Source organism: Nymphalis io, chromosome 7, assembly GCF_905147045.1.
Source record: "Nymphalis io chromosome 7, ilAglIoxx1.1, whole genome shotgun sequence".
Lineage (NCBI taxonomy): Eukaryota > Metazoa > Arthropoda > Insecta > Lepidoptera > Nymphalidae > Nymphalis > Nymphalis io.
This window is the reverse complement of record NC_065894.1, coordinates 8,208,294-8,234,444: the sequence shown is the minus strand read 5'-3', so window position 1 is coordinate 8,234,444 and position 26,151 is coordinate 8,208,294. Positions and strand designations below refer to the sequence as shown.

Here is a 26,151-nt window from a genome sequence, read left to right as displayed (position 1 = left end):
GAGTATTTACTTAAAACATAATTAATTTGACATTTAGAATAAAATAAAACCTTGTACATACTTTCATAACTTTACCTTCAATATTTGTGTCAAACAGCCTTGTCCGTAAAATATTTTAAATGTTTATCTCGTTTATTACCTGAAACAAAAAAAAAAGTAAATTAACTAACATTCTAATTAAGATAATTCTGATTAGGTTACGTGAGTTTATTTGCCAAGTATGTCGTTATATGGCGATGTATACGTATTTTCTCGGACCCACCGCATATTTCCACCAATGGAAAGGACAGGGCATATTTCCAACAATTTGTCAGTATTTTGTTTTTTGTTAATATTAATTTAACAGTTTAAAGAGTTAATGGGCCAAGGTAGTTATGGAGAGAAACATGATTATTTGATTTTATTTGAATAAAATACCTTTGTAAATTGATGGACAAGACTAACTAAAGAGTTTCATGTCAGTAGTTGCCGGTTCTTTTCGTAAGAATGATTGATTTTTGAATTTGCTACTTTGGACATGCCTCTCCAAAAGTGTCGAAAGGTATTGAGCGGTTATAATTTTTAATCCGATACATAGCGACGAGCCGGTAGGCGTAGTTAGTGGATGCTTGCCCCTCACACCGAAGGTTGTGGGTTCGATTCCCACCCAGGACAGATATTTGTGTGCATTAACATGTCTGTCCTCAGTCTGGGTGTAATTATCTATATAAGTATGTATTTACAAAAGAAAAATAGTATGTGTAGTATATGAGTTATCTGGTTTCCATAGTACAAGAACTGTACAAGCTTAATTCGGGATCAGATGGCCGTGTGTGAAAAATGTCCCCGGATATTATTATTATTATAATGAAAACTTCAAAAAGTTTTAATATAATATAAATATTCAAACTTTCGCTCTTAAATAATACTATAAAAATCCACGTACTTGTTAATAATTTCATCTAGTCTATGGTAAAACTTACTATTTATATCTAACACGGTTGTCTTTAATCTTTGCCGTTGCTTTGCTTCACTTAAACTCAGGCATTTCGTCTTTAACGTGAATCCTTTTGAGTCCCAGAGGACTGACTCTCAACAGGTAACTTCCCTAAAATTATTACGGTCAAAGCAATTTGGGTAATGCAGACTTATCATACTAATATCTTGCTCGAGGGAAGCGAAAATCTAATTTCTATTGTTGAAGAAAATTTTATTTCCTTTATCTATTTTTCAGGTACTTTCACTCAATTAATTTTAACTTAAATTAGACGTTACTGGAACACTAAGCAGCATATTAATTCGAACACAAATATTTAGCAATATATATATATATATATATATTGACAAAGACGGGAAAAATAATTAGTTTTTCATTATGTAAGACCTTTTTTATTATATACTTGTAATGACTTAATTGAAGAGGTCATTGATACTAAATTATAATTTGCGTAATGATGCAATTTCATCCTTTCATTAAATATAAAAATAAATGATAATTCTTGACCGATAGAAGTAATGTAATTATTTATGTGTAAATAAATCCAGTAATCGGTCGTAAGGGACGAATATCTATAAATAAGTTAAAATAAACATTGTTTACAAATATAACAAAGGTATTTCATATCAACGTAACTACTGAGGCAGTTACAATGTAATGAGTCTTATTATAAAGTTGTTGGCTTTATTAATATTTATCACACTGTATAAAGAGATTAGTTTTGTATATATGCAAAATGTGCTAGTCCTATTGTTATGAAACTTTTACATAATGATTTCATTGATTTCAAGAAAATTGTCTGTCCGATATCATAATTTGCAATTTTTTTTTTATTATTATTTACAATTACAATAATACCTTAAATATACACAAATAAAAATTAAAAATAGCTACTGTATCAGAGGTGCTTAGAATCAATTATAATTTTTTTAACTTATTTTATTTTACATAACTTTTACGTGTGTGAAGCCGGAAAGTATAGTTTTTATAATTCAATATTTTATTTATTTTGCTATGCTATACAAATGTAAGTTACACAAGAAGCAGTGATTACTACGACTAGCAAAGTAATAGAAATGAATACACAGACCCAATATCATACGTTTGTTGAGATTTTTTCCTCACTTCGTGTCTATTTTTTTCTTTGTCGAATATTACACAAGAAAATGACGAAACAAAACTTGGTAAGGCGTAACAGCGGCGATCAAGCGTGAAACGTTGTTCGGGAGATTTATCTTCGATCAAACTAACGTATTGTAGGAACTTGATTCTTAAGAACATAAGTTTATTTATATTTCTTCGTTCGTTTAATAGAGCAAGTATTGAGTATCCCCTTATGATTTTTATACCCTTTAACCATCATTTTGTTTTTTATTACTTTCGCATAAGTCTATATATAAGTTGTATAAAACAAAGTCGCTATGCGCGTCTGCTGTCTGCTTGTCGGCTTAGTTCTAAACTATGCACGGGAATTCGATGCGGGTTTTACTCTCATTTAGAGAATTTCTTTCAGTAAAGCCTTAAAAATTTAAGAGATTAGATAGAGATAAATTTAATACGAAATTTAGACATTGTATATTTTATTGATAATTACATTAATTTTAGATTTCAAAAATAAATATAAACTGTCATTTCACTCTATAAAATAAATATCATATTCATTTGAAATGTTTTGTGTAAATAAAATGTACATTTTAAACTTTGCAATTTGAACGAGTAAATTATCGATAATATAAGCGCAGTGATAATATTTTTGTATATGAGCGTGGATTAAGGAAGTGGAATGTGCGGTAAAAGTTATTAACAGAACAAGGACGGATCCCTTAGTTCGATACTGATTATATCATAATATTTTTATGGCATTATAAAATAGAACGTCACGCGGTGGAACCAAATTTTATTTTTCGTAATAATTCGAGACTGATGGCCAGTCAGTGATGGCTTAGTGGTAAGAATGCGTGAATCTTAATCGATGATCACGGGTTCAAACCCGGGCAAACACCACTGAATATTCATGTGCTTTATTTGTAATTATAATTCGTCTCGTGCATTACGGTGAAGGAAAACATCGTGAGAAAACCTGCATGTGTCTAATTTCACTGAAATTCTGCCACATGTGTATTCCACCAACCCGCACTGGAGCAGCGTGGTGGAATAAGTTCCAAACCTTCTCCTCAAAAAGGGAGAGGAGCCGAGCAGTGGGACATTAACAGACTGTTACTGTACTGTAGCCAGCCTACATACAGAATACAAATGTACACAATACAGAAATACGCCCAAACCATTTTCTCCAAGCTGATAGACACGATGTAATCTATATCTTATAAAGTATGCATATAACATAGTCTATGTCCATCAGCAATAAAATATCATTAGAAAGTTCCACGTTAATTTATGACGTTGATCGCTGATGGATAGTAGTTTTTGCGTAATACCAAACGTAACTAATCGCTTTATAATATAAGTATTTTTCGATTAATAATAATATTAATTCCCTTGGTAGTTTAGTGGTACCCAACCTGGGAAGGTTCGAATAGTTATTGGATTTTTTGTGAATAAAATATCGGTTGTTTAACTATAGCGTCTCTCGCAAGACGACCTTATTATATTAGACTGATGGAATATAGTACAGCTGCGTTTGCGCAAATACTTAAATACTATGTCTCGTGCGCAGTTGGCTAATCTTTGAAGTTGGCCGCTATGGCCGAAATACTGGCGACATGATCATTATTAAGTAATCAACGAGTAACATATGACAGCAACTCTAGGTAGCAATGATGAACCTTATCACATTAACAAACATAAACATTTCAATCTTTATTTACTAATACTGATAAATGCGGATCAAGTAGCAAATTGTGAACTTGAAGGTAATAACAAATGACCTGTGAATTATACACCTTTAAACATTAATTAACAGATAATTATCTACTTAATTAATAACTTGTGTATTGCTTGACCATAGAGATACGATTCGTGCAAAAATAGACTTATTTAATACATCAATTATGGTTTAATTTACCTTGAAATATATATTTAAAATAATAACTAATAGTTGCATCTTTATTTCATAATGATCTATTGAAGTGATATATTTGTAAAAGAAATATATTTTGAAAATATCAGATATATTTACAAAGATACTGCATAACTCTGTGAGTACATTTAATTTACTTTAGTAATTCTCAATCTAAATCCAAATATCACGTGACCCTATAAGTTAACACATCCCGTTCTTATTTAAAATGTTACTTTGACCTAAAATAGTAAAACTTTATACATAAATACTTTTATTATCAATGGATACTTTCTTGTTTACGGTATGGAAAAGGTCTCGAATAGTTCTGTTATTTACTATAACTCGTGTTCCTTTACCCTTTTCGTCCTATCTTCCAAGTATCAAAGACAAGTGACGTCCGATTAATGTCCCCGACGGCTACCGAATTCGGAGCCCGCATCGCTTGGGGTCGCCGACCTTTGTATGCCGTGTGCACACCATCTTAAATATCAGCGACGATTCGATACACTCCGTAGAACTTGGATTAGGATAGCGTGATCAATACACATAGTTTGTTACTATTAGTTGGGCTACTTCAGTCTATAATTACGCGTATACGATACTCTATACACGAACATATGCGAATGTGTTTATAATATCGTCAAAGATGTGAATAGTGACCTGGAAATAAGTATTTTTGAATAAGTAAGAACAGATGTGATAAGTAATTGAGTAATATGAGTATATAATTTTTAAGATTAAAGGACTACAGATAATAAATTAAAATTGATAATGCATAATGATGATGCTGCTTTGAGATGTTCGATATCTTAAAATTATGATATATACATTCTTTTTATATGTATATTTTGATTTAATTTTAAACAAAAGTCGTGTTTATAAAAATAAATATTAATTAATTTATTTTTATGCGTGTATGTCCCGCTTAAAACTCGATGTGTCTACAACTATTTACGAAATAGAAATACTTATAACGGTGTGACATAAGAAGGTCGTTATTCGCATTTCTAGACGTGCTTTTTATAGAAATTAATTCAGAAACTATTATGTGACATTTGACAAAATGAAGACTCCAATTTGTTTCACGATTTAGATGAAATGTCATTTACTTTCTGCCTCTTATATTAAAATAAATACGTGTCGATCTTGGCTATATTTTTAGAATGATAAATAAATAAATTTAACTGGAAATAAACTTTTATAAGTGATAATTAAGCAAGTTTTCAATATAGTTGCTTGTTTTATATCTTTTTTAACTGACTTCAAAAATGGAGGAGGTTCTCAATTTGTCTATGAAGCTGAACTCTTCTGTGTTGATTATTCTCCTGTGTTTAAGTGGATACTCCGACGGTTTACATTGGACCCGGAGGAGAATTGAAGGTGCGATCAGGATTTTCAACAAAAAAAAAAATCCTATTTCACCCGTAAGAAATCGGGGCCAGCAGCTAAGAATATAAATTTTTTTGTTTATGAACCGATTCATTGATTTAATGTTCATCTCAATTTCATTGTTAAATTTTGATTTAAAACCTATATTCACGCAAATTTTTGAAGTCAATTTTTAATTCATTTTTTGATATTCGTTATGTACGTATGTACCATTATAGATTTATGTATATACTATAATCAATATATGATTATAATTTAATATCACCGATATTTCAAGAAGGTCTAGTATTAATAAAATCTTTATTATCTGTAATCGGCGATGGACTTATTTTCATTCACATTATGCTAATAAAGGAAATCATGTCGCATAAAACTAAATGGACAGGATGTATGCTATCGCACGAAGCTACTCCAAATGACACGGTTGTAAAAAAATCAGGCAAGCAACATAAAATCATCAAAACTCAAACATTCTATCGTAGCCTGATATTTAAAATTCAATGAAGCACTAAATATTAACGAAAAAAAACTCCGCTTAAAAGACAGGCAAAAAACGCTAAGCGCGAATTTAAATTCCCAAAACGTTTTGAGAGATTGAAGAGGCTTTTATGGAAATGGACTGCGTGCATCAAGCGATAGGCGCACGCCCTGCCGTATTACACTACCGATTTAAATATTAACGCCTCCACCCACAATTTAGATACACCTGCCGTGCGATTTATTCATGCCGTATAGCACGCACCAGCTATTCTCGGTATGCTAATTTTTGTTAAACAGATTCCAACTATGCAATTTAAAGGTATACTTTAACTTTATCGAAACAATTACTGTAACATATAATAAAAAATACATTAAAGTTCACGATTGCCTAGAAGAATAATCATTTATTCTTCTAGGCAAGTGCGCTCCATCTTAGACTGTACCATCACTTTCCATCAGGTGTGATAACAGTCAAGCGCTAGCTTATATATTTAAAAAAAAAAAAAATTAAGCGACAAAAATCGCTTGATATTTACTATTTAAATACGAACTAGTTTAGCCGATTTAAGCCATTTAAAGCAATGAAGACTTTTTGTTAAAATGCTTTAAAGTGTCTCATGTTTCTAGTCTTTTTCGACATGAAAACACAATTAACGTAGTTAGCCATATTATGCTAAAAACTTTATTTCATGAATGTCATTTACATATCTACATACGTTTAACGAAATCGAATTATTAAACGATAGCATTCGATTTCGAAATGTTCGAGCTAAATTCAATTAAAATGAAAGTGTACTCATGTTACATGACGTCATTAGTATGCACAATTTTTCACCAGCCCCGTCAATGGATGTATAAATTATTTATGAAAACCAAACTGATATTATTGAAGCATTTACATTTGTTACGTAAATTAATATGAACGACATTTATTGAGAAATACAACGAAAGAGTAGAGAAAGCTAAATTAAATTAAATTTCAAATGTTTCGATAAAATATTATAAACAAAAATGCATCATGCGTCTTCAAATGTTGTAAATTGAAACGTTATCACTGTTTTTCCAAATCAAAAAAAAAAGTTATTTGTATAAGCGTTTATTGATAAAACTATGTACATTTATAGTGATTTATTAATACTCTTATAAAAACACAACAGATCACCAGCAAATCCGCTTAGTTTCCAATACCATTATATATTAAAATATGCGCTTTCCCCGTATGGAAATCATAGGCATTGGCGCCATGTTTGATTTAGAATGGTGACTTCCGAAGGGATAGGAGTATAAATTAAGGATATCTGCTGCGGAAGGCTTGCTATTGAAACTTCGATCGCAATAGCAATAAATTTAGATTGTATTAGCAGTTGAAAATTATAATCTACAGCCTGATCTTGGCAAGGAATTGCGTTAGTAGGATTATATACAGGTTGATTTAAATAGTGGTGTTATGATTGTGTGGGAATTCGTCTATGATTTAAATTTTACATCTGAGTGTTAATAAATGAAAGCACTAGAAGTATGTAGGTATAACAATTACTTCTCAATTAATGTATTAAAATAACTCTAATCTATTAAGATCCTTAACTGCATATTTAAAGACTTACATTTTTGAACGAAAAAATCTTTACTACTTAATTTCTAATTTTATAAATGTGTAAGCCTGTTCGTTAAATTACGGGTATGTTTGTTCTACGTAGCAATGGAGTAATAAATCGGCTTGATAGTTTATTGGCCGCAGAATGACATAGACTTTTACTTATTCCGAAAAATGCTCGGGTGCGTTACTCGCTTAAAAACTATTTGTTGATAAAAAAACACACCCATCACTTTCAAATATAAATTAAAAAGAAAGCAAGTTATGAAGGTTGTGTATTTGATTAATAATTCATCAACTATGTTTCATGTACTTTGTATACTGTAAATTTTACCAGAGTGGTATGTTATCTATATTGTAAGTGTTAATTAGAACTAGTTGAGCCTATAATCGATTTCCAGACGACGACGACGACGTTCAAGATAATAAGGATTATTCGACACCTAATTAATATGCACACCGTGGTAATACAATGGGCCTACAATGATAGCTTTGTCACTGGAAAGGCTTTATACAAAATTACCTTGCTAGCTTTTACACATTTTATTAAATTTTTATTTAAAAAAACAGGCCACATTTACTCCTTGAATTTTTTACATATTAAAAATAAAAAATATATTACCCTCCTAACATTAAGTCCTAAGTTCAATAGTTTGAGCTTAGTGATGATACCGGAGTCGACTTTTTTTTATTTTTTATTATGTACTTACACATCTAATGACTGCACACGATACATGAAACTGGAAGCTTTAAATACGACCAGAATAAACATATGTTGTTTATAAATCTTATTATTATTATAAATGTATAATATAGATCACTATAATATTATTACCATATATTTATTTGACAAATTCTAAGGTTATTTTCATATAAGCCCTTTAAGCCATGAAACATGTTTATTCAAAATTTTAAATCACGCCCAGAGTAAATGTTCACGTTTTAAACATCACTGTAATTATATTAGAATTAGGACCTATCGATTAAACTGCACCGATTTATTTTTATACACATCAATCGATAGCCTTTCAAATGGCACATGTTTAATTTGCACCTTTTTTTATAAATACAAAAAAAAACATATCAATGTTCTAATATTCATACAATGACAGCAAAACCAATTGGAAAAAGTTTGTTAGTAATTCTGAAATTAACAACATTAATATCCTTGTAAAACTTACTAACTAGAACTGAAACATGTAGGTTCAAATAAAGAAAGTTCATGTGGAGTTCGTGACGCTCTCGATAATAAGTAAAGATGAAAGAGATTCGTATGCAGGGGAGAGCTCAAGCGGGCATGTATTCAATTCTTTATAATTGTTTAGCTTGTTATTGTTGACTGTTGGCCACAAACATTTACAGCAACTTTATAAATAATTATAATACAATAACATTTCATATAATTTTGAAGACGATATAGTTATATTTTAGATTTAAATTTGGATATAAATTTAAGCTATATTATTTTCAGTTACAGAAAAAATTTACGTTACGTAATAAATGTGTCTTAATACAAATTTAAATGTAAAATATAAAAACTCTTTCATGTAATTGTGAAAGTAATAGAAAAATAAATCAAATACCTCGTACTAATAAATTGTAACGAAACAAAGCAACAGGGAAACGGAATGATAATATCAATTTGCAAATATGAACCCATGATTTAATAATCAAAATCACTGCAGCATTCAAACTGCAATTTCGTTACGGGGGGCAGATATTGGATTTCTCTGTGGAATGTGTTTGGGAATACTCGAGGGATATAATACGGCAAACCGAATCAACTTTCCGCCCGTATCCATTGTAAAGCGGAGTCGCGTTGCGTTTTAGCTTTATTTCAATCATCTCATAAGTGGATGAGTTATATATTGCTCTAGAACGTTTCAAAATACATTTTTGTATTAATTAAGCTTAAGTTATTGCTTATATCATTCGCTACAACAGGTACTTACTAATTAATAAACTTATATATTTGAGAACAATATTATCATACCGATCAAAAAATTATTTATTTATGATTTATACAAATACTAGTAATATAATTGATACGAAACTTTTATATTATTATAGCGTACAGTTACAGGACGGACATAGGCTGTAGGTACAGTGTGACTAAGTTACATATGTTTCGATATGCGTAGTATATCAGTGAAAACATTTTATAAGCTGTCTTATGTTTAAGTAGGTAAATGATAGATTATAAAAGATAAATTTAGTTCTATTTATTTATCACATAGTATTGATTCTTATCATAATAATACATTCAATTTAAGAGTAGGTTAGTTAGGAGTAGGTACAACTTTGAGTTAAATTTGCGGTACGTAAAAAAATGCCATAAGAAAAAGAGACGTGGTGCGTGCGGTAAAATATTAGCCCAGGCCAGGCGGAAAGATCGCTTGGCATGATAAAAATTGCTTTACAATATTTTCACATAACTTATTTAAAAAAGTATCGCTGGAAAAAATAAATATTACCCGTGCAAAGACGGAACTGGAAGCATTTACTAAACTTGTATATCTATAAAAATATTATATTGCAATGTTTTTTTTATTATTATTTTAAGAATACCAACTTTATATATAACTGTTACTAAGCTTATTGTGCAGTAACATTCTGTAAATTTCCCACTGCTGGACTAAGGTCACTTCTTTACGAGAAGGTTTGGAGCCTTTACACCACTAAAATGCCAGTTGGAGGATACCCCACCATACCCACGCTGTTTGAGGTCGAGTTCTCTAACATCCGAGGACTCCACGCTAACCTCAACGCTGTCCACCATCATCTCGAGACAGCACGGCCAGCAATGTTGTTTCTCACGGAGACGCAAATACTCCGCCCTGCCGACACCAGCTACCTTAACTATCCCGGCTACATGCTTGAAGAATCTTTTAAAGCGAAAGCCGGAGTATGCTTGTTCGTCAGGGCGGATGTTTGTTGTCACCGATTGCGCTGCTTGGAGGACCCCTCCTTCTCCATGTTGGAGAAGGAGGGGTCACGGGGGTGGTACGTGTGGACCTGGTTCGTCAGAGTCGAGTCTACGTGTGCCTCTACAGATCCCACAATGGTGACTTGGAGACAAGCCGATTATTCGACCATCTTAGTCGGGTGGCAGATGCTGCGCAAGAGCAGTTTCCTAACGCGGAATTGGTGTTTTTGGGGGATTTTAATGCTCACCATGAATCATGGTTGAAATCCCTCAAAACTGACCATGCTGGAAGAACTGCTCATGCTTTTGCTCTCACACACGACTTGACCCAACTGGTTGATCAGCCCACCAGGATCCCAGACATTGATGGGCAAGCGCCTTCTCTACTGGATGAAGCTCCACTTGGTTCTTCGGATCACGGCCTTATATCTACCAAAGTGCTACAGGCCAAGCTGCCGCCATCAGCGGTATGCAAACGTCGCGTTTGGCACTATAAGTCGGCAGATTGGGACGGTATGCGCGATTACTATGCGTCAGTCCCTTGGAAGGAACGTTGCTTCAGTGGGAATGACCCGACAGCTAGTGCCGCTGCTGTTGCTGATGAGATCATGTTAGGAATGGAATACTACATTCCTAGCTCAGATCTCATCAATAGGGGTACGCGTAACCGTTGGTTCACGCGTGAATGTGCCGACGCTGTATCATCTAAGCAGGCGGCATATCGCGCGTGGATCAACGGCTGCATTAGCGGGGCATCTAACATTGACTCACTGAAAGCAAACTACAATAAAAATTCCAAGTCCTGTAGGAAGGCATACACGAGAGCGGATGCACAGCGCACTGTACAGATTGGTCATGACCTTATTTCGCATCCTAGGGGCTCCCGTAGCTTCTGGCGTCTGACCAAGTCTGTGCAAAACAATTTCTGCCAACCTTCGCTGCCACCGCTCAGAAATCCGGACGGATCGCTAGCTCACAGTCCGCAGGAGAAAGCCTCCTCCTGCTAACCTCCTGGCTAAACTCTTTGCCGACAACTCTGTGATCGATGATTGTAGTGCGCAGCCACCAACAATACCTTCATGTGGCCACACGATGCCTGACATCAAAATCAGGCAACGTGATATGCGTGCGGAGCTGCAATCACTCGATATACGGAAAGCTAGCGGTCCCGATGGAATACCAGCCATTGTGCTGAAGAAGTGCGCGGCGGAGCTGTCTCCTGTGTTAACGCGCCTGTTCCAACTTTCTCTCTCTTCGGGAAGTGTGCCGGAGGCTTGGAGAAGAGCTAATGTGCAAGCGGTTCCCAAAAAAGGGGATCGGTCTTACCCGGCAAATTATCGGACAATATCTATCACCTCAGTACTTTGTAAGGTGATGGAACGGATTTTAAACAACCAACTGATCCATTACCTAGAAGATCACTGTCTAATTAATGATCGTCAGTACGGGTTTCGACCAAAACGGTCCACAGGTGATCTTCTAGCGTACGTAACGCACCTCTGGGGTGAAGCTATCGACAAGCATGGAGAATCGTTGGCTGTCAGCCTCGATATCTCCAAGGCTTTCGACAGGGTCTGGCACAGAAGTCTTCTCTCCAAGCTACCGGCATATGGTCTGCCTGCTCAGCTATGCACCTGGATTGCCAGCTTCCTACACAAGCGTAGCCTTCGTGTTTTAGTAGATGGTTGCGCTTCACAATTCTATGTAGTGAATGCTGGCATCCCCCAGGGATCTGTGCTATCTCCCATACTCTTTCTTTTGCATATCAATGATATGCTCTCTCTTGGGAACATACATTGCTATGCAGATGATAGTACAGTGCATGGTGGATACCACGGACGCGCAGTGGCTGGGCGGGCGGAAACTGAGGAGAGGCGGGAGAATCTTGTTAATGAACTCGATAGGACATTAGAGCTCATCGCCAAATGGGGTTCTGATAATCTTGTTGAGTTTAATGCCAAGAAAACACAGGTGTGCGCTCTCACAGCGAAAAAGTCACCATTTTACCCTCATCCCTCCCTCTGTGGCACACCGCTGATGATACAAAGCAAAATCGCCATGCTGGGGATGGACGTTCGCTGCGACCTTAGTCCAAGGGATTACATCGAGGCTATTATAAAAACAGCTTCACGAAAACTCGGAGTTCTGAACAAGGTGCGGCGTTTTTTCACGCCACAGCAACTGTGCCTGTTATACAAAACACAGGTACGGTCTTGCGTTGAATATTGCTCGCACCTTTGGGATGGCTCCGCTAAGTACCTAATGGAGGCCTTGGACCGGTTGCAGCGACGTGCAGTACGCATTATTGGCGACGTAAAGGTTGCAAACACCCTTGAACCTTTACAATTGCGTCGCGAGATAGCAGCACTGAGCGCTTTCTATCGTCTGTATCACGGCGAGTGCTCTGAGGAATTATTCTCTCTAATTCCTGCTTCCCTCTTCCTTCTTAAGTCCACGCGAGCTGGTTCTCGATGTCACCGCCTAACTGTGACATCAATTCCATCGCGCACAAAGAAATTTGGCAACTCCTTTCTTTGTCGCACTACCAAAAAATGGAATTCCTTACCAGCTCACGTGTTCCCCTCCTCTTACAACCCGGGTTCCTTCAAACGAGGCGTGAAGAGGCATCTTGCGGGCCGGCAAGGCGGGGACGGCTAGTACAGAACATTCTTCCCGACTGTACTGGCCGTCGTCGCGTTTGGACTCTACTACCACTTACCATCAGGTGGAGTAGAGTCATTTGCCATCCCGGGGCATATAAAAAAAAAAATGCAGATTTCCTCGCATTATCTTCCTTTAATAATAATATATGATAACTCTGTTCAGCTTACGGGTTTGAAACTACAATCTTCTGTTAATATTGACGTGTACTAACAATTCAAAACAGTTGGTAAATACTTTCACGCCGAAGGTTTGATTCCCACCCAGGACAGACATTTGTGTGCATGAACATGTATGTTTGTCCTGAGTCTAAAAGAAAAGTAGTTTATGTAGTATATCAGTTGTCTGGCTTCCATAGTACAAGCTTTGCTTAATTTGAGATCAGATGGCCGTGTGTGAAAAATGTCTCAGGATATTATTATCAACAGAACACCATGTAATTATAATTATACCAACTGATATTAGATATTATAGTTAATACTCTAACACGGAAGCCTACAAGGCTATGGAATATAACCGTCACTAGTCAGTTCACACTTAATCGGCTTACCTATTCTATATTATTGATAGTTCATTAAAATACTACATATGTATATTAATGCATTAATATTCATATTAATATCTTTCTATTCGACCCTTTGTGCAATTTCAATTAGTACAGTTAATTCATATTACAAACAACGTAGTTAAAGTGCGTGGAGCAATGTTTATTAAATCTGCCGTAATATGAGGGCGACCAGACAATTAGGGTTGTCCAGGGAATATAGCTGTCAATCAGTTCCGTAGTGGTTATGTGATATGGGACGTAAGGACCTTTACGTTTGGGACCAAGTAATACAAACAACGATATAAATGTATCGTTATGTTATGTTGAGTGTTGCCATTTTTTATTTATATAAATAAAAAAAAATCTTTTTAAATTCGTAGCAATGTATTTTAAATAATGACATTGACCATTATTTATATTTATTATCTATATTGTCACGATAGTAGTAAAGTGACGTATCTACAGCTCTCTAATTTTGAAATGGGTCTATTATCATATTAACATCCCACTGCTGGGCTAAGGCCTCCTCTCCATTTTGAGAAGGTTATTATTATCATTCTTAAACGAATTCTCAAATACAATATATCCTATCATTGAAATTAGATTTTGTTTCTATAATTCCGTTTATTAATTAACAATAAAAGCTTAGAATTATGTAATAATAAAAAATAACTCTTTTTAAAAAGATATAAACATAATAGAGCTGCTATTTTTTAAAATTTTATTTGAACTGGTAATCATTTACTAATTTATTATATCGTTAATTGTTCTATAACGTAGCTTAACAACGCTGGTGTCATCAATTAAGTCACAAGCGATAAAAATAAACGTAATAAAACTTGTCTAGCCTTCGGTGTTCGGAAATCTAATACTGAAATGTAGGAACTAGATCGTCGAAGCGCTGTGATAGCGCTGTAAACTTGTTTATCGTTTAGGATCGTTATATACAGCGACGCTACAGCGCTGCACTTGTAGAAATTTAGTTCGACTGCAGAGATTTCTATAATAAACTAAACTTTAAGTTACGAGCGTTTACTGTGAATGGTGGGGTAGTTCTGATCGGCTTTGCAGCCTTCGAGTAAAATGCATTGCTTTTATTGCCTGCATCTTCTTGAAGCGCATCTCTATTTTACAAACTGGTTATTTGTATCAGAGGATTTAGCACAAAGCAGTTTTCTATGTAATTCAAAACACTTTACCTTTTAAAATTACAAAGACAATAAAATAGAATGGATTAAAGCAATTATCTATGCATAAAAATAGATAGTTTTAACGTTAAATTACACCGCGTCGTAAAGGGGTCATAGATAAGATTGTGTTTAAGCATTGAATTTAAATGGAGTTTATACAAGTCTTTGTTTTTTGCTTTTAATTTAAACAAATGGCTGTCGTATCCTTTGTATAATATAATGTCCTTTAAATCGAACTTGTTCGCGTATAAGTATGAAAAGGAAGGAGCAAACAAAGGCTTATTTCCGCGACATAAACAAATCGGAAGCTTCGATTCTTTTAATAAATCACCCCAGTCCGTAAAAGGCTTCGAGGCAGTAATTTGATGGCCTCTTCAAATTAGCCCCTCAGGCGTTTGAACAACAAGGGATTGAATAAAAGCAAAAGCGCGTTTCATTGGTAACAAAAAAGAGAAACGTAAACAAAAACATGGATTAATTAGGCAATTTAATTACGTTGCCTTTTATACATTTACCGGTAAATGATTTGTTCTCTATTTAAATAATATTAATAAGTTATATGAATATATTTTTTAATTAAACTATATATTTATAAAAAATAAATATAATTGTTATGCCAATAAAAATACCAAGGGATAACAAGTAAGTTATTTAAAACATTTCAATTTATATATATTAAAAGTAAACGAGTTTGTAATGGATATTTTCCAATACTATAATTCTAAGTGCATTTTTAAATCGTCATTTTACAAGATAAATTAAATTTAAAGTACCATCCGTTCATAATATAGTTTCTATCGCGAAGAAACGGCATAAACTCATTAGTTATTTTTTGTCATCAATCATATACACGACATGATGAAATACAATTAAATTAACAAATGTACGAAAATCATCAAATGCTAACATTATTTATTTTCAATTAATGTAGTTATTTTATTTATTAAATTTTGTGGTCTGAATAAGCAGATCACATATAAGATCTCGTATTCATATCCGAGAGCAAGCACCATTAAATATTCTTATGATTTGTATTTATAATAATTATTTAATTGAGCTCCGCGGAAGAAATTCTGTTTCATTGATTTGATTATGTGAAATGTCTATCACAAAAAGAAACGAGTTATTATATAAATGCAAGTAAATACTTTTTTTTATTAAATGTAAACTTGTATAAATTTATAAGCAATAGCTGTCTACTTCTATTGTTCATGCAGCTCTCGCAAGCACCTGGGAATGTAAACTTATCGTATTATCTGTTTTCGTATCATTATGCATTCAGAACGCTTTGGAATATGTGCGGAATTCAAGGTCATTCACCTAAAGCATTACCTCAAGAAAAAAATCATTAAAATTTTTATGCTAAAATTCATAAAATTTATCATGATTTAGTAATCAAATTGAAGTCAGTTCAAATTATATTGACTTATTTAAATAATACATAAATTATAGGTATTATTAGTACAAAGTAATTTTGATGATCGTCTACAATCATAAAATTACGTTAAAAATGTTTAATAAAGTCTTTAATTAATTATTATTTATTCAATATTTATACACTTTAAAATTATTAATTTATTGATCCTTGAAGAATATGTTCAGGTGTCGGTTTGAATCCAATAAAGATTCATTTTATTAAAATGTGTTCCATATTGGTCACTACAGTCCAAATATAAAACCGAATTAAAATATAAAAAAAAACTTGGAGAAACCGCCACAACGATAAATTAAAGTCATTAAGAAATACTAGACAAAACACTCACTGTATAATTACGGACTCCCACGTGAGATGACAACTGTATCCACATTTCAACTGCAGTACGAGAAATTCCAGCATAAGTAAGAGGCATGTTGCCAATTCTCTAACAAGATCGACACTAAATTGAAGTGCATGCAAACAAGGAGTTGATTCAATAACGATGACGGACAGACAAACTTAAATGGCGGTTCAATAAATTGTAATCAAGCGACATGAATATAATCAATGAAAGGACTTTAATATTGACAGTTTAAATGTAAATAGTATCGCTATTTGTGGTTAGGAAATGGAAGTCAATTTAATGTAAAATAATTCTTACGTATATTAATGTCTTTATATACCTATGAAATATACCAAGAACTTACTAATTTGAAGACTTTAAAATAATAAAAAGTTAAGAATAAATTTTAAATTTTTTTTTTAATCTGCAGTTGCATAAAAGGTGATTAGAACAAATAATCTTAATTTTAAAACTATATTTATGATGCATAATAATATTTAAAAAAAAGCTATGCCATTATTATCATAAAACATATTTACAAAGAAAATTTATTTATATAATATGCATATCTATGTATAACATACTTATCTTTTTTATGTTTATCTAAATATAATTGATCTAAATATTACACCTATCTTTTTGATTATCTTTAACTTTCGTCAAAATTTTTTTATTAATTCGATGAAGGACGTGTCCTTAATTTGTTAATGCGATTAATTTATAGATAATTTAATATTGAGCTTGATTACAAAAACTTTTTTTTGCCTTGAATAAATAATTAAAATAAACATCATAATTATTTATTTTGATAATAAGTGAATATTATAATTTTATTTTAAATACAGCAAACATACTCTACCTACCTTTAAGTAAGTGTGACTTTTTGCCTGCCATTTATATTTTACTCATACCAAAAATCATAGCGGCGCATTTTACAGGAACGCTTATAAAAAGTAAGAATTTATAGTCCGCCAATATGTATAAACCAACTCAATTATGTAAAACGTCACTCAGGCGACAATACTAAAGCAATGTTCTATTAATCTATCCTGGCGCCGATCCGCTTATATCGGTCTTAATTAATGCCTGCAGCGATTGAAGCCCCGGGCCTTTATCTTTTGATTGACCTGTCGTTCCATACATTATATCAGTGAACAACAGAGAGTGTCTATCGAAAATTGCGCATGCAACTTTAGGTCTATTGTCTTTCCAGTAAACACTATATTCGCAACCATGTATGAATAATGGAGTTAGATAAAGTAGGACCGTACAGTTGAATGTTGGTGAACGAAAAGGTATAAATCGTTGACTAGAAAATGAAACGCACACCATTTGATTGGAAATTGGCGAACATTGTTTTCGAGTTGGAAGGGTTTCTTTTATGAATACAGCCCGCAATACAGACAATATAAAATTGACTAACTTTCATATTGCGAAAATTCCTATTGATGCAAATGTCATAACAGTGTAGCAAAAACATTCTGCTGTCGAGTCATTTGTTTTCGCGAATTGATGAATCCTTATCAATGCAGGGAGTGAAAATGAGTCATACAAGCTTATAAAAGTTGAGTGGTTTCGGTTTTCCTGTATATCCTATTTGCATAAACATATTGGTAAGAAACAAAACTCTCTCGTACTCATTTTTTTAAGCTATTTATACATTTTCATAGTTGCATCCATTGTACTTATGTATAGGAAATAAAATAGGGATCGGTGCAGGACGGATTAAACTCAATAAATAAATTATTCAACCATGAAACATCAATTCTGAGGTGTTGAGTTTCGGTTATAACGGTGTGTGCACTAAAGTAATTACAGGCACAAGGGATGTATCTCAGATTCCATGGTTGAGAGCGCAAGGTGTATAGTGTAGGTGCAACTGACAGAGCAATAAGCGACAGAGATAGGCTATTTTCTTAACTAATTTACTTGAAATAAAAAAATAATGCAACAATTTTTTTTTTTAACCAAGCTTATAAATTCTAGTGTAGTTAGTATAAAGAATATAATAATGAATACTCCACGTGTCACCGTACTGAATTGGAAAAAATGAAACTGAAGTAATGATACTGCTCACTTCAGAGAATTGTGAATGTCAATGGTATTGTAACGAGCGAAATAGGGCAGCGGCATTAAACTCGTTAAGTGGCCATTCATACGTGCAGTTAACCACTTCGAAACAATTAGTGATGGCGCCAATTGTGTAGTCAATGAACACTTACAGACTAACAACACTGCTTATATTCAGCAGACAGAAAAATAGAAAGCCGCCGACTGGAAACCACCCACTTCGTGTGGTCGTTAGAATTTATAACGTTTGAAAACTTAACTGAACGTTCGGTACAAAAACCATCAATTTATATCGAACATTAAAAAACATATCCAGCTACAAATGATTAAATTTTTAATAATATTATTTAAATTAAATCTATTACATAATAAGCTTTAATTTTCAGAGAGTGAACTACAAAAATACCAAACTTTATACATATTCGTCCTAATTCTTAATTATTTTTTTCTCACTTTATTATTATAATGACTAAAGATGCTTGTGACTCTCAAAACAGTTTTTATTATGACGTGTACGAAAATATATTTAAGACTACTTATTTTCGAAAACCTCGTCCTACGAAAAATTATGGGGTATATACATAGGATAACAGTACGGTTGCATTTTATAAAAATTTCAAGCAAAAAGGGAAACTTAAACTGAAATTATAACAAGATCGTACATGAAGGAGTAATTTGTGTTTGCAGTACAACACGTGTAATACGTGTTAATCTCGTTATGTATTATACATAACTGGGCAAGGACAGTTTTAAAACGCACTTATTATTTAATTACCATTTCTAAATAGTGCTCTGAAAATAAAATAAAACAATAAAAGCATCTAATAATAAAAGGTATTATTGTATGTATTATATTTAGCATAAAGAAATTACAGTATATGACTACGATTTATAATGACAATAATACCAGATACTTTTACTTGAACTTATAAAAAACCGGCTTTCGTCGACGTCAGGAAACAACTCGTTATGATGTAATTACTTATTTTACATTACTAATTGGACAAGACGTATTTAAACGTATAATTTTTACATGACATTACATTAAAAAACTGGCATTTACTTGTCATAATGTCAAAGCGTTATTTAAATGAGAAATTTTGTAATTATGTCAAAATTGATTACAATCAAACATTACTATGTAACAAGTACAATAATACAAGGTATGAATGGAAAACATTCTTGAATAATATAATATAATATACACAATTGACGAAAATATTTTCTGTCATTTTTGATTTTTTCAACATTTATGTAAGTTGAAAAGTATTATTTAAGTAAGTATTATTACATTAAAAGATACATTTAAAAAAATACGTTTTTTTTTTTCATACTGAGTCGAGAAAGCTAAAAATTTGGAACATAGGTATATTTTATAATGTAAGCATCCGCTAAAAAATAATTTTGGAAATTTCAACTTTAGGGTGAGGAAATAGGTAACTTTGTGAGAATTATACCCGTATGAAGGGCAGATAAGTCGCTTGGCTTGATACTGTTTACATTATATGATTAGTTAGTACAACTTATCTTAAAAATATTATGAATAAAACTTTTGCTTTACCCGTTCGAAATGTCCCACTTCTGAGCTAAAGTTTCATTTCCATTTAAGATCCACCACGCTGGTCTTATACGGATTAGCGAATACACCTCACAATATGTTCCTTCACCGCAAAACACGAGGTGGATTATAAATACAAATTGAGAATGGTGCTGGAATAGACGGATTTGAATTTTCAATTCGGTTGATATGCAGGTGTTCTAACCACTGGGCCATTCCATCTCTATACGTAAAGTCTTATCTTATTTTTTAACAAATAGCAGACCAAAATAGAAAACAATTTCAGAGGACAAATAAAGCACTATGTCTTCATAACAAATGTCAGTGTGAACAAAGTCATGGACAACGGTTAATAGTAAAACATGAGACAAAAGTTTATCGCAGGCACGTAAACTTCATGCTCGGAATACATTTATCACATGTTACTATGTAATGTGTAGCAAGCTACTACAAATACTAGTATCTTCATGTACAATATTGTGATGAAATTAGCATTTTACATTATTGTAATTGTAGTAATAATCTGACAGAACATCACCTCAAATACTGGCCTGGCCATCTGCGCAAATATTATAATATTATAAATATATATAATTTATATATGAACTCTCTATTATTTCATCACTCTCATAATTTGGTGAGACTGTAATACGATATCATTATAAACTTGATCTCAGAAATAGACACCTTTACGTTCTTTCCGAAGCATGGGTGTGTATCGTTGCTCATTTCCTAACTCTAACTCCAAGTTGCTTTGATAATTTCTTGACTGAAAAATCTTCTCGATATTTAAACCCAGAATTCTAGGATTTGTAACCTTATAATCTATTCAATAAATCGACGAGAAATCTAAACTAAAAAGTAGTACAGTAACGCATCCCTATAGTAAAAAACCCCTAGAAGCATATTTGAATCCAGGCTAAATTATTTAATCCCAGTTTATACTAAGAAAGCCCATTATAAACATTTTGTACTTATGTGAAAATATTCAAACCATAGACTACTACGAGCAAAAAAATGGAATAAGGTTACAAAATAATTCCATTCATTTGAAAACCCCATTTCATTAAACGAGCTCGACGACGAAGTTTCAAAATCACAATTTTATTCAAAAGTTTAATATATTTAAATCTGTATATAATATAAAACGTCTGACCACGAAATTACCGCAAAAATAGTCGTTACTACGTTTCGTACGACTATTATTTTATTGTTGCCGAACTGCAATCATATGGTGTGGCATAAGGTCATTTGAATTAAATTATTCAGACACTTCGTGTCACTGTACTGACATTACTATATATAAACACTAAAATTATGTGTATCAATTACTATTAATTACAAAGTTACCTCGTTAGAATAATCGTTAAGTGATTTGTTTTTTTTTTTAATTTTTATTTTAAATGAAAATGTTTCAAAAATACCTAACTCTAAGTTGGGATCTAAGCGTGGTAAATAGCTTAATAAAAAGCAACTGTTAATTACGTAATTTTAAAATAGAATTATTTTTTTAATAAATATATGTTCTCAATTTCAAACATTAAAAACACACGATTGAATTGACTACAAGTAGACTCAAAAACAGCAAATTTCGTTTCACAAATTCAGGGTCTCGTAACCAAACTAATCCGGAACAATTTACCCAATAACAGATTAACTGTCCACAGCTGGTACAAATAGAAATTCTTCACTTCGTTGCTCCTTTGACAGAAAGCGAAATGAGTCACGCTCATGAATTCAATGCTTGTGTTAGACAGATTGCTATAACAAAACGTAAATATATTTTTATCACAATTATCTTATACGTGATGTCGCGCAAATGAGCTAAATAATCATAATAGTAACCTTGAAATTGTAATAGTCGACTGACTGTGAATAAACATAAATGAAGCGTTAATCATTATCAACGACCTATTCCACGCTAAGGAAACCGTTTATAATATTGTACCTGTCCTGACTTCGCACAGGTAGAAAAAAATAGAAGTTTACATTGTAATACAATTATGTTGTATATAGTCCATTTCAAGGTGTTCGGTCAAGCAGTGTCGAAGTATTTTACCAACATAATATAATATATTAACATCGTTAACGTTTTTATATATTTATCATACACATTTACTGTAATACATTCTTAATATTATTGCAAGCGATAGACGTATACCCTAAATCGTGAATTTTTCGCGTAATTTTAGTGAAAGCGTTCCAAGAAAAACAATGTCATTTTCGGTTATTACAGTGTTATTGCGGCGCTTGTTTGTGAAGGCAGTTGTATGTAATTGGTTACCTGTCACTGCTTATCAGATTTAAGATAACAACAATTCTGGTTATTTAACGAATGCATGATCAGATAGACTTGACCTTTTAAGTGATTTTATAACTTTAAATGACGTTACAAAACTGTATTGAGGACGCGAATAAAGAAACGTCGAGGTCGACGACGACCAAAATGTTTTTCGTAATATAAGAAATGTGATGCTGTGTGTGATGAATTTTACTCTTTTTTTTTCTTTGTATTTTTCAGTAAATAATTAGGACGGTCTTTTTATTTCGTTTTTCGATAAATTACATGACAAAGGACAAATATAAAGTCCGAATCAGGACAATGGGTACAATAATATTTACTGTTCGCTATATTAAAACTGTGTACCAAGAATAAAAGACTTGTGAAAAATCATTTTCTTCCCCAGACGGGACAACTCACACCATTGTGAAAGGATTTGAAAGACCCTTTTCATGGAGGCTATTAAATTCCTTCACTGCCATAAAGGCCTTTGGACTCTTTTATTTCTGGATGATATACTTTTTTCATTGCAACCAGTTACATATATAATATTATATGAAGGCCTTATTTCCTATTACAAAGACAACATAATGCTTCAATTCTTACCCGTGATTTTATCATAATTTGAAAAGTAGCCGAATAAATCATACTATGGGATTGCTGGCTGATAGATACACTAATAAAACCAAGTATTTAGTATTGTTTTTTTTTATTGTTTGCTGTATACTTAATTGTCAGTTTATTTAATGTATTTATATATATAATATATTTTCTTATTAAGTAATTTTTATGACTACATATTTTAAACAAACTTTATATATAAAAAACATTATATAAAGATACAAAGTGAATTCCTTATTGAATATATTTTGTGGACATATACACTAATTTTATCAAAGCTTTGGCAAGTTGAAAAAAAATTAAATACATTGACGACACAGTTAAAATTGTTACGGACAATGTTCTTAGACAGTGTTTGATGATAGTCGATCGCAAAATTGAATCCGCTCGCGTCTTGTTTATGGTCCTTTAACCATTTATTGCGTATTCAAGACGCATGGCGAAGCATAAATATCCCTGTCGTGCTCATTACAATAACTCGGTCTCGAGAACGGACGTCCCGGGAGACTGGAACGAATGTTTCATACCATGGGATTTACTTATTTAGATAATGGATTTCACTCGTTTTTATTCAATTAATATTTTATGTAAAAAAAAAAAGTTATAAGGAAATAAATCAACCATTATCTATTATTTTATCTTAACTTCTCTACATAATAACGATGTTATTAAATTAATAATAATAGTTAAACTAAAACCTTTCCATAATTATACTGCAGAGTGGATTATCCCAGTGAAAACCGAAAGAAAAAGTTCTGTAGTTTTTCACAAAATCATACACATGCAAACATATAAATGGTATGGGGAACAGATAAATGTCTTTTTTGAAGTCGATTGATAAATTAAAGGTACAATAAGACAAATGTAACTGCAATGATTTTAATAAAAAAATTAATAAAATTTTCTTAAAAGCCTAAAATCAAAATCGACTAACGCATTGGAAAGTCGAGTGGATCTGAAAGGCCACGGTCTGGCGAGCACGACGCGTATGAACGTGTGGCAGATACCAAGCAACCCCGCCTGGGCTAGACCGGGCGAAACTGCCCGTGCATATCTGTTTGTTATGCTAATTGCACGTGATATATACGTACTGGATGTCCGCGTTATTACTTTTTGAATGACGGAATATACGTGTACCTCAAACACAAAATAAAAAAAATAGAAATATATATGTTGAATGAATAAAATCTCACTTTTATTATCAATGAATACCGTCGAATTTAACCCCTCACGGGACCTCAAGTATTTATTAACACTTAACTCATTAGTTGCACGAAAGCATTAGCATTAGCTAAAGGTATTCTCTAACAGCCAACCCAAGGAAAGGCCGTCTGTAAAAAATATGATTAAGTTTCATAAACCTAGATTACCTACAAATATACATGTAACGTGTGTACGAAGTACCCATAAAATATAAAAATATACAATATTGGTTGACTTAAATTATCTCATTTTATAAATGTAAATTTATCTTTGGAATTGTATCTGGGTGTTTTTACTCATTGAAAGCGCATTGCGATAAAAATTTAAATCTACGTGAAACTTGTTTTCATTTCACTGACATTTAAAATAAGTTGAAGGGAATAGACATTAAATAAAAGAGCATGCTCTAACGAGTACGTTACGTTTAGACGTGTGGCTGATACTAAAGAGACTGTTCGGAGCAGACTGGGCGGGACTGTTCGTGTCTGACTGTTTGTTATGTTAATTCAACGTCACATCATTAACGTTTTTCATTGGATTTCATCTACTGTGCAAAGTTGGGACAATTTTAGCTATACGTTATTCCATTTAATTCATTATTCATATAAGTTGCGATCGCTAAAGGAAACTAGCGTTTCAGCTTTTATATTATATAGTAGTATGTATATAGCTTTGATATCGCAAATTACGTTAATTATTTTACAGTAATATTTTATTAAATATTATTGATGTTAATATTATTATCATTCATATTTATTTGAACAGAAATCTTTCAAGACACACGTATTGTATTGCGTAGCGTATATTTTCATAAATAATGCTGCATACTTACTATCTTATCATATTTTTATCAAGCTGATAATTACTTGTGCTAATTAACATTCACTAAACGGTTAGTTGTTGGAGCAATGTACTAAGCATTAACATTAAATTAGTAGTTATTTGATTTCTAAGCGATAATATGTGTTTGTAAGTAAACTTATATAGAAAAAAAAGGTTTTTCTCTTTGAGCGCAATTATTTTAGGCAAAATTCAGTAAAAAAAATAAAGTCATATTAAGGAAATAAATACCATTTTATATATACCAGGGTGAATCAAAAAGTTCTTGTAATCAATACAAAAATAAGAAAAACAACACACGACAATATTATTTTACTATGTTAATTCCTTCTAATATAAAATTGCAGCCTTTTGATTTTTAAATAAATAATGAACAAAAAGTAGTACATTACTATATAAAATATACATACAATATACTAAAATATTTAGAATAACACATTTCTAACTTTTTGCGAAAGGACTACGCAATAAAATCATTTTCTTGTCCTTCGAAATTTATTCCACGAATTTATTTCCCTAGAAAATAAGTGAAAAACAAACTACTAGTAACACATATACGTAGAACTTTTTAATTTAACTCGTACATACAATAAAAGAATAACAAGACAATCATTCTATAAAAGCATACATCATAATATCCTAAATATGTGAATACCCATATTCAAATTTCAATGCAATTTGACATAAAGCCTTATGAAATGCAATTTGCATCAGTCTCTCGAGATGAAATTGAGCACAAAGTCGTCTCGACGAATGACATCAAAATTCTACCAGTTTAATATGAGAGTCCTTAAATTTCTTCGTCATTTTTATGGCTTAAACTGAAGAATAATTTTAAATGCACGAATTTTAATTTTAATTTACTACAATGCTGACCGAATGCACATAGATGGGAGTTCTTAAAAACGTTTGATATAATTTACGTATCAGTATACAAAATTTGCACACGATATAAAACATCAAAGCAATAATGTTAGCTTGAAAAGTAACGTAATTGGTGAGGCGTTCAAAGCTAAAATAAAAAAAAAAACAATCT

General features: G+C 32.4%; 1 protein-coding gene across 9 annotated transcripts in view; it reads right to left on the bottom strand.

Moving 5' to 3' along the window:
• Nucleotides 1-26,151, bottom strand: part of LOC126769336 (protein sprint) — a 216,376-nt gene that overhangs the window by 71,562 nt on the left and 118,663 nt on the right. Inside the window, exon 1 of one of the 9 annotated variants that reach the window (XM_050488014.1) lies at nucleotides 76-139. The exons of the other annotated variants lie outside the window; for them this stretch is intronic. The gene's annotated coding sequence lies outside the window, so the exon portion shown is untranslated. Of the gene's footprint in view, nucleotides 1-75; nucleotides 140-26,151 lie in introns of those variants that run through there. 9 annotated transcript variants of the gene reach the window in all.